General features: G+C 45.5%; 1 long non-coding RNA gene across 1 annotated transcript in view; it reads left to right on the top strand.

Annotated features, from left to right (window-relative positions):
• Positions 1-8,401: 8,401 nt before the first annotated feature.
• The window catches only part of LOC125961419 (uncharacterized), a 208,657-nt gene continuing 201,488 nt past the window's right edge, over positions 8,402-15,570 (top strand). Inside the window, exon 1 of the long non-coding RNA XR_007472129.1 lies at positions 8,402-8,535. This is a non-coding gene — a long non-coding RNA (uncharacterized LOC125961419). The remainder of the gene's footprint in view (positions 8,536-15,570) is intronic.

Here is a 15,570-nt window from a genome sequence, read left to right as displayed (position 1 = left end):
AGTGGTTACACCTTAAGCTAATTGGTTCAGTTAAACGGTGGCCAGCTGGTTTCACTTCTCCAGCCTAGAAACTGAAGTAGAAAAATCTTTGTTCCCTGCAAGTACCTGCAACAGCCTGTTGGAGCATCCAGGAATGGGTATATGTCAGTGTAGACACTTCAGTGTCAAGAGCACACCTTAGCTCTGAGGTCTTCTGTGGTTTCTGAGCGCTACATGCAGGTGCAGCCACGAAGTTAATGGTTTTCTCATCTCCTCTCTTAAATGGAGATCCTGCCTTTCTCAATGATGGTGCCAAAAGCAGCTAGACAGTAAAACACCAAGGAGACAGGGATAAGCTAGGGAGTGGTCTTTAGAGTTACTTGCTCATTCATTCATTCATTCATTGCTCACCACTTCACTCAGTGTTATCATTGAGTTACATGATGACGATAAAACCATCAATAGTTACGGTCCCTTCCTTGTAGAATTAATGGTCAGGTCAGCTAAGTAGATACTGGATGAATAATTACAGATATAATGAATGTTCTGAAAAGGGGAAGTCTGGAGTTCTTTGTAAGTATATAAAGCGGGGAGCTAACTTCATGCAATCGGGCAAGGCCTTCCTGAAATGTCATAGTTGTCTGAGCAGAGACTAGAGTTTGTGGGAGACCAGGTGAGGCACCTGGTCCCAGGCACCTTTCTAAGGGGTCCTTCAGCCACCTTGACTTGCTGTCACTGAACCACATTGGAGCCGCATCATGAAAATGCAAGGCTTTTCTGGATGCCTTGGAGTTCCCCAAGCTCTGCCCTTGGGCAGCTGGAAGTTCTGACCTTAAAGGGAAGCCAGGACAGTCACATCTAAAGCCCATCCTGCCTTGCCTGCCTCAGCATGAGAGGGACGTTCCCTAGTCCTGTGTGGCCAACACTTCCCTCATGATAGACCCTTGTCCTTCCTACTTGGCGGTAAGTTTCCAAGCTTTGGATCTTGAGATGAAAAATTCAGCTTCAGAAGTTCCAAGAAAATGCCTCCTCTCTCCAAAGTCTGCCTTTTTAGACTAGGGTTGAGAAACTTTTTTCTATAAAGGACCAGATGGTAAATATTTCAGACTTCACAGGCCATATAGTTCTGATCACAACTACTCAGCTCTGCTGCTATAGTGCCAATGCAGCCATAGACAATTTGTACACAAACGAGCATGGCTGTGCTCCAATAAAGCTTCACCGAGACAGCCACCAGATTTGGTCCAAACGCCGTATCTGCTGACTCCTATCCTAGACTATTGTCTGTCTGTGGATTTAGAAAGTCTAGTTTGAAATTTACGGCTGGCGATGATTTCTTTGTTCTAGGTAGTATCCTCCCTCCTCTCTCCTGGGGCAATGAGCTTGGTCTCCTGGCCCAGCTTTAAGGACAGCAAGGGAGCAAAAAGTAAATTACTAAGAAGGGAAAATATGTCAAGAGGTTCTTCAAAGCATTTTCCTGCAACATATTAATGCAAAAAAAAAAAGTCTTTATAGCAAATAGAATGAAATCCTATCTGACTTTATTCATGTTATACAAGCTTGGACAGCTTGGAACTAATCTCCTCCCTTCTATTCTTGCCTCCTTTCAACCTATTCTCTACTGTCCTGCCAGAGTGTCTTTTAAAAACAAAAATCTGATCATGTCGCCCCCTTACTTCAAGCCCTACAATGGCTCCCCATTGCTCTTATGATAAAGGCTCTGCAGGACAACAGAGTTCCTACCCAGCAGCGGCCCACTTCTTCCTGGACACCAAGCCCAGTGTGCCTGGCCCCAGGGCGTGAATCATGGCTGGTCAAAACCGATCACGGCAACCCTACACCATGACTGGTCTGGGGGTGGACTCATGACACAGTTCTGGCCAACAAGACACAAGAAGAGGTGTGCTGGGGACTCTGGGGAAAGTTCTTCTGTGATGAGAGAGCATGTAAAAGAAAACTATGTTTTCCTCTGCTCTCAGAACACTTCTGATACCAAATGTGTGGAATTTTCCACACCAAGCAATTCTCCAGTTCTCATTGGGCACTGACTGGGTGTCCTGCAACTGAACTTGACTCTGACCCTAAATGCCAGGGGTTAGTACAGACCCCAAGGTTAAGGGCTCAGTCCCACAAGACAGCCCCCCACTTCTGACTCTGTTTCAAATTCCAGGTGGTCCCCTGTACTTCTGAACCACCAGTTATAAATGGGGAGTTCCCACCACCCCCTCCTTCAGGGTCAATAATTTGCTAGAACATCTCACAGAACTTAGAGAAACATTGACTTATGTTTACTGTTTATTATAAAGGATATTGCAGAGGATGTATTGTCCTATGGACGTCTTCATCTGAACAGCCAGATGAAGACATCCATAGGACAATACATGGGGAAGGGGAGTAGAACTCCCATGACATCTCTGGGCACAGCACCTCCATGTGTTCACCAACCTGGAAGCTCTCCAAACTCCATAGTTTAGGGATGTTTATGGGAGCTTCATCATGTAGGCATAATCAATGACTAGCTCAACCTCCAGTCCCCCACCCTCCTCAGAGGTTGGGAGGTGGGGCCGAAAGTCCCAAGTTTCTCATCATGGCTTGGTCTTTCTGGTGACTTCTGAAGCTATCTAGGGGCCCTCAGTCACAAGTCATCACGTTAGCCTTCAAAAAGACATTCATCACTCTGGAGATTCCAAGGGTCTTATGTCAAGATCCAGGGTCAAAGACCAAATATTAGAATAAAAGACGTTCCTAACCTCCCATCACTCAGGAAATTACCAGGGTGTTAAGGAGCTCTATACCAGGAACCAGAGACAAACACAAATATATCTCTTACTACACCATAGCAAGCAAGGAGAAGGTTTGTCCATAGCCCCTTCCTTTCTGCTTGGGAAACTGTCATATGGGGATGTGATGCCTGGAGCTGCAGGAACATACTGGATCATACCACTCCCAGGTTCTACCTTAGAGAGAATGAAGTCGATCCAGAATCCCCTGAGAGCCCTGAAGCATCAAGTGCCGGAGCTTTAACCCAGGGTGAGCTAAGTTTCTAAGAAAGCTGGACTAAATTCAGCTCTTGACTGTGTAGGGAACAGGAAGATGGATGGACGGGTCCCAGTCTCCCTGGGTTGTGGCTGACAGGAGCCTCTCTTCCCTTCCTCAGTGTGCACATCAAGCACGCTCTCCTCCCAGGGGACAAACTCAATGGATAGCCACCAAAGCTGTCCACTGATGGCAGGTCAGGCCCATGGCCGAGCACTGTTAAGAAACTTCAGGTTGAATTAACTTGCAGAGCTGCAGAAGCACTTGGTTTTATTTACCCAGCTCAGTACCCAGATGGATTTTCAAGACTCTGAGTTCTTCTGTATACATGTCACGCCGCCAAAGTTGCTATAAACCCTTGGGCAATTTGCAACATACCCTAGACCAGTCTTGGCTCCCGGGGGTCACCCTCCGAGGAGGGGCTGCTGGGTTCTTGGAATGTGGTCAAAGAACTCAACAATCAAGGACTTTTCCAAATATGTGCATAAAGTTGTGAAAGCTGTACCTTCTCCCCGCCCTGGCCCAGCAGCTGGGGCGCTCCAACAGTCAGGAGCCAAGGGAAGCTCATTTTTCTTTTCCTTCCTGCTGGGATAGCACCTTTTTTTCAGACTGACTTTAAAAGGAAGCAACAGTGGGAGAAACTGTAAGGGATCCTGCTGTTGGAGAGAAGTTGAAATCACGGCCCTGAGCGGCGTTCCCTTCCTGTGTTCCTCGACTGCCTCTCAACTCCTTCCTTTGTGGTCTCTGGGCCACCATGTGTCAGAAACCAGGAACGGAAGGCAAAAATTCTAACTGAGCTGGGATTTCCTTCTAGGAGAGGAAAAAGGCTCAAGGGAAAGAGAAACATAAAAATACAAGGCATATTTGTACATGCACCCAGAATGAGGAAAGCCAAGATTTCTAAGATGGAGTCTTCCCTGCTCAGGAAGTTAATATTGAAAAACACTGAGTGGTTACTATGTGTCCAGCCCTGTTCTACCACGGTCTTCACGTGATAACTTATTTAATCATCACAACAACCCTATAAAGTTAATGCTATTATTATCATCATCCCATGATAACTTATTTAATCATCACAACAACCCTATAAAGTAAATGCTATTATTATCATCAACCCATGTCCCGGATGTGGAAACTGAGGTCCTGAGAGTTTGAGTTCCTTGCCAACGTCTACTGAGTTAGTGAGTGACAGAGCTCTGATCTGGACCCAGCAGTCCCATTCCAGAGCCCTCTGTGACTTCTTAGGGATGGAGATAAAACATCAAAGACAGAGTGAGCTCTTTAAAACAAATCAGATGGCATGACCCCACTGTTTAAAATCCCTTCCTTGGCTTCCCACTGCCTTTAGGATGGAGACCAGCTCCTCACCCAGCCCACAGAGCCCTGTGTGGTCCAGCCCTGCACTCCTCCATGCTGGCTGCTAGCTGTGTCTCGGGCACAGGGCTCACTCCCCCTACAGTGCCTTGGCACTAGCTGATTCCTCTGCATGGATTACTTTTCCTCCTCCCCTTCCCCCTCCTCCTCTTCCCACAGATCTTCTCTCTATCATCACTGCCTTAGGGGAGCCCTCCCTGACCCCTGAGCATCCCCCAGTCCATGCCTTCACCTGCCACATCACTTTCCTCATGAGTGTACCCTCTCACCAACTGAGTGATTCTTTGATTAATGTTTGTCCCTTCTCTACACCAACACCATCTAGTAGAAGTGGTGGAGGCACATGGGTCATTTCAGAGTTTCTCATAGCCACATTTTAAAAAGTAAAAAGGAACCAGTGAAATTAATGTTAATAATATATTTTATTTAGCCCGCTACGCCCAAAATATTATCATTTGAATATGTAAGCAACATGAAAATTATTAGTGAGATATGTTACCTCATTTTTATCCTACTAAGTCTTCAAAATCCAGCCTGTATTTCACACGCATAGCACATCTCAATTCAGACTAGCCACGTTGCAAGTGTTCAGGCCACATGGGACTCGTGGCCCCTGCATTGGACAGTGCAAGTCTAGTCCAGTCTCCTCCCCTCCAGGAGGTCAAGTATGACCATTTCACAGGTGATACAACTGAGATCCAAAGTGGCTAGTCCCGTGGCTCTTGGCCAGAGGTGATTTCTCCCCCAGGGAACAGCTGGGGGCAGTTTTGACTGTCATGACTTTCCTGGGGTGGGAGGTTAGGGTGGAGGCCAAGGGTGCTGCCAAAGATCCTACAAGGCACAGGAAAGCCCTTCACAATAAAGAAGGTGTCAGTAGTGCCCAAGGCTAGGTGTGTGTTCTAGGACGTGTGCATGCGTTCACTGGTCGTCCCCTCTTTTCCCTCCCGCTTTCGGAACCTGTTCCTTCTGTTGTCTGCACTGGCAACTGTGCCTCTTTTTTTTTTTTTTTTTTTTTTTTTTGTGGTACGCGGGCCTCTCACTGTTGTGGCCTCTCCCATTGTGGAGCACAGGCTCCAGACGCGCAGGCTCAGCGGCCATGGCTTACGGGTCCAGCCGCTCCGCGGCATGTGGGATCTTCCCGGACTGGGGCACGAACCCGTGTCCCCTGCATCGGCAGGCGGACTCTCAACAACTGCACCACAAGGGAAGCCCAACCGTGCCTCTTTGAGACTCAGCCTCAGCTCCTGCTGAGCCAGCCTTTATCCATCAGTCCAGCAGGTGCTTCCCAACAGACTGCCAAGCCAGTTGCCTTGGGTTTGTATCCTACACACACACACACACACACACACACACACACACACCAAGACTCTGGGGTTGGGATCCAGGGGTGATTTCCATTGCAAACCATTTCTGAGCATCCTTTAAAATCTTCACTTGAGTTTGTGAAAGGAGGGCGAGAGCACCAGACCATGAACAGAAGCACTGTCTCTGACTTTCCTGGTCCGCCAGCCTCCTCAGGAGAGGAGCGGGGAATATGCATGAGACAACCCTACAGCCCCAGGGGAGCTTGAAAAGGATGAGCATGCAGCCTGGGGCAGAGAAAACACCCAGGGCCCTGCCCTCCTCCAACACTCCACTTCCCTGGCTTATCTCTGAGCCAGGAAGCTGATGCTGCCAACTGAGGGCATCGCAGAAGCACACTGATCCTTCAGCCCCCAGCCCCACCCCCATCGTTTTAGAAGGAAGTTTAAGGAACACAGCTCTGAGACTGGCTGACACCTGGGATCTGGGACTCTTTGCTGCAGTGCTTGAACCTGGACAAACGTCACCTTGAGCAACAAAATACAAAGAAACTACAAGGGACTAAAAATAACCATGTGCATTCACAGTTGGGGCAAATTATGGACAATAAGATACAAAAAGACCAAACCCAACGCCCACTTCAGAAGAGCCAGGAGCAAAACAGGGTGATGCGCATGCCCCCTGCACTCAGCACCACCAGGGGCTGGGCAAAACACCTAAGCCATCCCTCCAGCCCAGCCCCTGGGCCCGCCCCTACCCTCACCCCATCTAAAGAACCAGCTCAGGGGCTTCCCTGGTGGCGCGGTGGTTAAGAATCTGCCTGCCAATGCAGGGGACACGGGTTCGAGCCCTGGTCCAGGAAGATCCCACATGCCGCGGAGCAGCTAAGCCCATGCACCACAACTACTGAGCCTGCGCTCTAGAGCCTGCAAGCCACAACTACTGAGCCCACGTGCCACAACTACTGAAGCTCGCACACCTAGAGCCCGTGCTCCACAACAAGAGAAGCCACTGCAGTGAGAAGCCCACCCACTGCAACAAAGAGTAGTCCCACTCACCGCAACAAGAGGAAGTCTGCGCGCAGCAACGAAGACCCAACGCAGCCAAAAATTTAAAACAAAACAAAACAAAACAAAGCAAAAAACAACCAGCTTGCCCTGCCCTGGGGAGCAAGCGAGGGAACGTGTTATTTGTTTTCGCTCCCCCTGCTGCAGCAAGGGCTCTCATAAAGCCTTGCATGAATTTCTTGTCTGGCCTCTTATCGATTTCTATTGATTAAGGAAGGCCAGGAACCCTGACTGGTAACGGCTCCACAGAACTCGCTTCCTAAAAGGGCCAAGATGACACATTTGGAAAGCAGAAAACTGGACTGAGCTGTGAAGGGATTTCCCCAAGCTCTCCCCGAGCACCCTCTGAGCAGTCACCCCACCCCACGCCCTTTACGGGGCACACCTGCTTGCACAGGCTCTACCCAGGTCCTGCGAGAACAAAGGGAAAGTGCCCGGTACAGGGCCTGCCCTTTAATGGAGACTTAATTTTAAAAAATAATTTTCTAAAAGGCAGCAACCTAGAGGGAGCCTGAGTTGAATCGCTCAGGGCCTCCAATAACTCCCCAACCTCTCCCTCGTCACACCTGAATTTCACTTTCAACAGCTTTATTGAGGTATAATTGATATTAAAAAAAAATAACCTGAAGATATCTAAAGCTTACAATTGGGTAAGTTTTGACAAATGTATACACCTGTGAAACCACCACCAGACTCAAGATGGCAAATATGTCCATCTCTCCTAAAGTGTCCTCAGGCCCCTCTGGAATCCACCCCCCCAACCCCCCACCCCCTTCTCCCCTTACTCCCAGGCAACCACTCATCTCCTTGCCATCATTATGGACTCATTTGCATTTCCTAGAATTGTATATAAATGGGATCATAGAGGTCTACTTGTATCTTTACCGGGCTTTTTCACTCAGCCCGTTTTGAGATTCATCCACGTTGAATAGCATTTGCTGAACAGTATTGCATTGTAGACATGTACCAAAGTCATTTATCCATCACTTGATGAGCTATTACAACTAAAGCTGCTGTGAGCATTTCAGGTACAAGTCTTCCCGTGGACTTGTCCTTCCATTTCTCTTGGATAAATACCTAGGAGTAGTTACCTAGCAATGGCTGGAATCATAAGGTAGGTGTGAATTTAACTTTTTGAGAAATTGCCAGACTGTTTTCCAAAGTGGTTGTATCATTTTACATTCCCACCAGCAGTATTTGAGAGTTCCACAACCTTGCCAACACTTAGTGTTGTCAATCTGAGTGAAGTCAGTCTTTTTAAATTTTAGCTATTCTAGGGGGTGTAAAGTAATAGCTTAATGCGGTTCTAATTTGCACTAAAGCCATGACAACAGATGTTAAACATTTTTTTCATGTTCTTACTTGCCATTCATTTATCTTCTTTGTTGAAGTATCTGTTCATATCTTTTGCTCATTATAAAAAATTGAGCTGTTTTCTTATTATGGCTTTTTTAGAATTGTTTATATAATCTGATTCAAATATTTTAACATATATAGGATTTACAAATATTTTCTCCCAGTCTGTTGCTTGTCTTTTCATTCTCTTAACAGAGTCTTTCAAAGGACAAGAGCTCTTAATTTTTAACTTAAAAAAAGACTCACGGGCTTCCCTGGTGGCGCAGTGGTTGAGAGTCCACCTGCCGATGCAGGGGACAAGGGTTCGTGCCCCGGTCCCGGAGGATCCCACATGCCACGGAGCGACTGGGCCCGTGAGCCATGGCCGCTGAGCCTGCGCGTCCAGAGCCTGTGCTCCACAACGGGAGAGGCCACAGCAGCAGTGAGAGGCCCGCGTACGGCAAAAAAAAAAAACTCACTTTACTGTGAGGTGGTCTCACAGATGTCGAGGGTATCATTAAGACTGCTCTGCTAGATGTTAAGAATAGGTTTTCTCATCTCATACCAAACCACCCTCTTGTTGAGCAACCTACAGCCATATGGAACCTCCCAAGAGATTTCCAGGACAGACTTCTCTGTGCCTCGGTTTCCTTCTCTGTGAAATGAAGATAATAATAATACCCACTTCATAAGGCTGACAGAGGAATTAAATTAGTTAACACACCTAAAACTCTTACCACTGTCTGGCATTTAGTATGTGCTACATAAATGTTATCTAGTATTACTACTTCGCACTAAGGATTTCCAAGCAGGCCAAATACACCACCTTGGGACAAAATACCTGGACAGTTCTGGTTGCTTTGGTAAACATTCATCTCTGTGCCAGTCTTGGGCTAAATGCATTACTCATTTACCCATCATAGCAAAGCAAAGAAGAAAGTACAATAGTCATCCCCATTTTACACACAAGGAAACTAAGACCAAGCCCGGTGTGGGAGTAGCTGAGCTAAAATTCAAGCTTAGGTCTGTTGGGCCCCAAACCCATGCTATTAACTGAAGGACTCCTTACCTATGAGTAGAGTGGGCCTAAAGTCACATGGGTTTTCTGCTGCTGGCCTTGCTGGCAGGACAGTGGACCAGCTCCAGGACCAGTTCATGTTGGGGAGCCTGCCCTTACGGATGCCCCTTCTAGACGTGGCTCCTTTCTAGAGCAGAAACGGTACCACTTCAAGGGCCACTTGGATACAAGTCAGACACAGGCCCATAGGCTCAAGAATGGAAGGAACTCTTGGGGTCACCAGGTCAGCCTTTTGCTGACACAAACTCCCCACGAGCACCTTTGGCCCTGCTCAGATGAGAGGAAGCTCCCTGCCTCCCAGGAGGCCTTTCCCTTCTCCAGCTCCAACTGTTAGACACCCTTCCTGCTCCCCTGCATCCTCCTCACGCAGCAAAGACACTCACCCAATGTTTTTGAAATAATGGGCTGTCACGGAGTAGGATTTCTAGGGCAGCATTTGCCAAGCCTTTCAATACTACACCTGTGGTCCACAGGAGAGACCATGCCTGCCCCACACCATGCTCTGGAGTTGGATCCTAGCTGTACCAGTTCCTCCTGGGCCACCTTGGCACCTGACTTTATCTCCCAGAGCCTCAGTTTCTCCATCTCTAAAGTGGGGGTGCCTCCCTCACAGAGGTGTTGAGAGGATTAAAGGACTGACAACTGCCTGCACAAAGTAAGTAGCCAGTCGCTGCTGACAGATGATGTGATGGCAACGATTGCCAGAAAGGTCCCAACATCCAGCTTTGCTGCCAAGTCTTCTTCCAAATAACGGTGAAAGAGGAACTGGGACAATTTGGGGATGTATGTTTCAGTAACACAGTGCATGTTTTTTAACGTTTTTATTGGAGTATAATTGCTTTACAATGGTGTGTTAGTTTCTGCTTTATAACAAAGTGAATCAGTTATATATATATCCCCACATCTCTTCCCTCTTGCGTCTCCCTCCCTCTCACCCTCCCTATCCCACCCTTCTAGCTGGTCACAAAGCACAGAGCTGATCTCCCTGTGCTATGCGATTGCTTCCCACTAGTTATCTATTTTACATTTGGTAGTGTATATATGTCCATATATACACTACAACTCTTTCACTTTGTCCCAGCTTACCCTTCCCTCTCCCCATGTCCTCAAGTCCATCCTCTAGTAAGTCTCTGTCTTTATTCCCGTCTTGCCCCTAGGTTCTTCATGACCATTTTCTTTTAGATTCCATATATATGTGTTAGCATAAGGTATTTGTTTTTCTCTTTCTTACTTACTTCACTCTGTATGACAGACTCTACGTCCATCCACCTCACTACAAATAATCAATTTCATTTCTTTTTATGGCTGAGCAATATTCCATTGTATATATGTGCCACATCTTCTTTATCCCTTCATCCGATGATGAACACTTAGGTTGCTTCCATGTCCTGGCTATGGTAAATAGAGCTGCAATGAACATTGTGGTACATGACTCTTTTTGAATTATGGTTTTCTCAGGGTATATGCCCAGTAGTGGGATTGCTGGGTCGTATGGTAGTTCTATTTTTACTTTTTTAAGGAACCTCCATACTGTTCTCCATAGTGGCTGTATCGATTTACATTCCTACCAAGAGTGTATGAGAGTTCCCTTTTCTCCACACCCTCTCCAGCATTTACTGTTTGTAGATTTTTTGATGATGGTCATTCTGACCAGTGTGAGATGATATCGCATTGTAGTTTTGATTTTCATTTCTCTAATGATTAATGATGTTGAGCATTCTTTCATGTGTTTGTTGGCAGTCTGTATATCTTCTTTGGAGAAATGTCTATTTAGGTTTTCTGCCCATTTTTGGATTGGGTTGTTTGTTTTTTTGATATTGAGCTGCATGGGCTGCTTGTAAATTTTGGAGATTAATCCTTTGCCAGTTGCTTCATTTGCAAATATTTTCTCCCATTCTGAGGCTTGTCTTTTCGTCCTGTTTATGGTTTCCTTTGCTGTACAAAAACTTTTAAGTTTTATTAGGTCCCACTTGTTTATTTTTGTTTTTATTTCCATCTCTCTAGGAGGTGGGTCAAAAAGGATCTCGCTGTGATTTATGTCATAGAGTGGTCTGCCTATGTTTTCCTCTAAGAGTTTGATAGTGTCTGGCCTTCCATTTAGGTCTTTAGTCCATTTTGAGGTTTTTGTGTGTATGGTGTTAGGGAGTGTTCTAATTTCATTCTTTTACATGTAGCTGTCCCGTTTTCCCAGCACCACTTATTGTAGAGGCTGTCTTTTCTCCATTGTATATTCTTGCCTCCTTTATCAAAGATAAGGTGACCATATGTGTGTGGGTTTATCTCTGGGCTTTCTATCCTGTTCCATTGATCTATATTTCTGTTTTTGTGCAAGTACCATACAGCCTTGATTACTGTAGCTTTGTAGTATAGTCTGAAGTCAAGGAGCCTGATTCCTCCAGCTCTGTTTTTCTTTCTTAAGATTGCTTTGGCTATTCAGGGTCTTTTGTGTTTCCATACAAAGTGTGGAATTTTTTGTTCTAGTTCTGTGAAAAATGCCAGTGGTAGTTCGATAAGGATTGCATTGAATCTGTAGATTGCTTTGGGTAGTAGAGTCATTTTCACAATGTTGGTTCTTCTAATCCAAGAACATGGTATATCTCTCCATCTATTTTTATCATCTTTAATTTCTTTCATGAGTGTCTTATAATTTTCTGCATACAGATCTTTTGTCTACTTAGGTAAGTTTATTCCTAGGTATTTTATTCTTTTTGTTGCAATGGTAAATGGGAGTGTTTTCTTAATTTCACTTTCAGATTTTTCATCATTAGTGTATAGGAATGCAAGAGATTTCTGTGCATTAATTTTGTATCCTGCTACTTTACCAAATTCATTGATTAGCTCTAGTAGTTTTCTGGTAGCATCTTTAGGATTCTCTATGTATAGTATCATGTCATCTGTAAACAGTGACAGCTTTACTTCTTCTTTTCTGATTTGGATTCCTTCTATTTCCTTTTCTTCTCTGATTGCTGTGGCTAAAACTTCCAAAACTATGCTGAATAATAGTGGTTAGAGTGGGCAACCTTGTCTTGTTCCTGATCTTAGTGGAAATGGTTTCAGCTTTTCACTATTGAGGATGATGTTTGCTGTGGGTTTGTCATATATGGCCTTTATTATGTTAAGGTAAGTTCCCTCTACGCCTACTTTCAACGCAGTGAATTTTTAAATAAACAGGTCAAAACACGTATCGATGAACTCTGCCCCATCAAGTGTATCACCTCAGACTAGTCAATGATGCTTGAAAATTTTCAGCATCGCTGCCATTCCTGGGCCACTTCTTCAGGATCCCAGGAGTGGCAAGTCTTCAAGGGAAGCAAGGCAGGGACCAAGTTGGGGTGCCATTGGGGTACAAATAAGATGTAGTAAAACACCACGAGCATAGTCTTCCCTGATTGCTGATTTGAGCCATATGTGAACTAGGAGCCGCCTCGACTTGAACAGCTATTTCTTTTTTTTTAATTTACTTTATTGAAGTCTAGTTGATTTATAGTGTTGTGTTAATTTCTGCTGTCAGCAAAGTCATTCAGTTATACATATATATATTCATTTTCAGATTCTTTTCCATTATGGTTTATCACAAGATATTGAATTAATTCCCTGTGCTATATAGTAGGACCTTGTTGAACAGGCATATCAGCTTATACGTTTTGATCTTTTTTTCCCAATACTATTTCTGAGGCTTTTTTTGATTCATTCATTCGAAAAGCGTTTATGGCCTTTCAGCCGGAACCACCATCTTCCAGTAATTTCACCAAAATGACTAACACAAAGAGAAAGAGGAGAAGCACCCACTGTATGCTCTCCCGGCCTCTTAGAAAACAGGAAGTTGTTCCTTTGGCCACCTACACGTGAACCTACAAGGAAGGCGATATCGACATCTAGGGACTAGCACTGTTCCAAAGGGAGCAGCGTGAATGTCACCACGGCAAAACTGAAGGAGTCTATGAAGTGGCCCTGTGTGCTGCTGGCATTATTGTAAACAAACAGGTGAAGGGCAAGATTCTTGCCAAGAGAAGGAGCATATGTGTTGAGTGTATTAAGTGCTCTAAGAGCTGGGATAGGAGGGAGCCAAGGAGAAAAGTGCCCAGATTCAAGGGAAGCACCGGCCCACTCCCCCCAGAGAGGCAGGCTTTGTGAGACCGATGGAGAGGAGCCTGAGATGCTGGGACCCATCCCCTATGAACTCATGACATGATGAGGTGAAGAAAGCAAAACAAAATAATCACAGTGAAGATGCTCTGTGTGGTACCATCATGATGGGTGGATGCCATTACACATTTGTTCAGACCCACACATACACAACACCAAGAGTGAACCCTAAGGTAAACAATAGACTTTGGGTGATCATAATGTGTCAATGTAGGTTCATTCTTGGTTTTAAAAAAAAAAGGTAACATTCTGGTGGGTGTTGTTGATGATGGGGGAGGCCATGCATGTGTGGGGCCAGGGGTGTATTGGAAATATCTGTACCTTCCTCTTAATTTCATGGTAAACCTGCTCTAGAAAAATCATGAGGGAATTCCCTGGTGTTCCAGTGGTTAGGACTCTGCGCTTTCACTGCTGGAACCCCGGGTTCAATCCCTGGTCAGGGAACTAAGATTCCTCAAGCCGCTCGGCACGGCCTAAAAAATAAGTGATAATAATAATAATAATGAAGTTTTTCTTTTAAACCCTCTGGAATTTTTTTTTCTTTAAAGGCACTTATTGAGCACATTATTTTTGCCAGCATAGATTTAAGCACTTGGTAGACACAAAAATGAATAAAATATAGTCCCTGACCTTGAATAATTATAGCTTATGCTTTTATAACTTTGACCATATGTGAGGCTCTGTGAATATGCTTTACACATATGAATTCATTTATTCCTCAGAGCAACCTTATGAGATGGGTACTCTCATAAACCCCCTTTTATAGATGAGGAAACCGAGGCAGGGAGACATTAAGAAACCTGTCAGAGAGATCACATTCGGTAAGGAGCAGAGCCAGAATTTGGGCCCAGGCAGACTAACTACAGAGCCCACCACCTCACTGGTTGGCCACTTAAGAGCCTGAGCTGGGAAGGAAGGTTAAGAGAAAAATGAACATACAACTAGACAGCACCTGTGAAGGAGAGGCAGTTCCCTCATATGTCCTCACAAGCTCAAAGGTGTTCTGTTGAAAAGCCTTGGTAACCCTAGTCCAGAAAATGTTACCTACACCAGCCCATTTATTCCAAAACTACTCATGGAGCCTGTACAATGTGCCAGGTGTGTGCCCGATGGGAGGGACCCACCATGAGCACACCAGATGGGGTCCTGCCTCATGATGGAGAAGATGTACCTGGGCTGGGAGTCTCAAAGGCACCAAAGACATGCACAGGGATTTGAGACCACCTTAACAGGGGAGTAACCTCCTCTGAGAATTAGAGTAAACTTGCTGGCTGGGGAGGGGAGTGGGGAAGTGGGGAATTTTAGCTGAGAGTTAGTTAGCTATGCTATGTGGCAAGGAGTGGGGTTCTAAGCAGAGGGAAATGCATAATATAAGGTCATGATATTGGAAGTTGCCTGGGGCCCTCAAGGACTTGAGGGAAATCCAGCGCAACTGGTGTGCAGAAAGAGGAAAAGATATGCTGGATGGACCTGGAGAGATTTTTCCAGATCCTTCATCATGAAGCGATGGGCAAGCCATGCAAGTAGTGGGTTGTTTTAATTAGGGTAAGTTAAACTGCTATTAAAAATCAACTCCAAAACGTACAACCTTCCATCACAATAGAAGTTTATCTCTTACTCACAGCAGAGTCCAAGAAATAGATTCATTCCTGGTTGGTAGACTGCTGTATCAGTTATCTAGTGTCCTGATGCTACGTAACAAACACCACAAAACTTCAGTGGCACACAGCAGTGAGTGCTTACTGCACAGGCATCTGGAAGCAGATGGGGCGTGACGAGATAGCACTGCTGATCTTGCTGGGCTCATTCAGCAGCTCGTTCAACCAGCTCATGTGTTGCTGGTTGAAGGCTGGTCTAGGCTGGCCTTGGCTACACAGCTGGGGTGTCTTGGCTCACTCCATGTGTCTCTTCTCCAGCAGACCAGTCAGAAATGTTCATATGGAGATGGCAAAGGTGCAAACAAATAGAAACATGCAGGATTTCTTAAGACTTGGGCTTGGAACTGGCACACCATCACTTCTACTTCATTTTATTGGCCAAAGCAATGGGATATATATATATTCCATTGATTTAACCAACATACTCCACCTTTACAGGAGGTACTCCAAGTTCACATGACAATAGCTACAGGGAAGGATGAACCATTAAATTCACTCTATTTACATGGCCCCTATCCTGAACGTGTTGATTCAGGGACCCCGGCTCTTTCCTTCTTGTGACTCTGCCATCCTGTAGAACCTTGTCACCATCTGA

Source organism: Orcinus orca, chromosome 1 (genome assembly GCF_937001465.1).
Source record: "Orcinus orca chromosome 1, mOrcOrc1.1, whole genome shotgun sequence".
Classification (NCBI taxonomy): domain Eukaryota; kingdom Metazoa; phylum Chordata; class Mammalia; order Artiodactyla; family Delphinidae; genus Orcinus; species Orcinus orca.
This window is presented reverse-complemented; position numbering and strand designations above follow the sequence as displayed.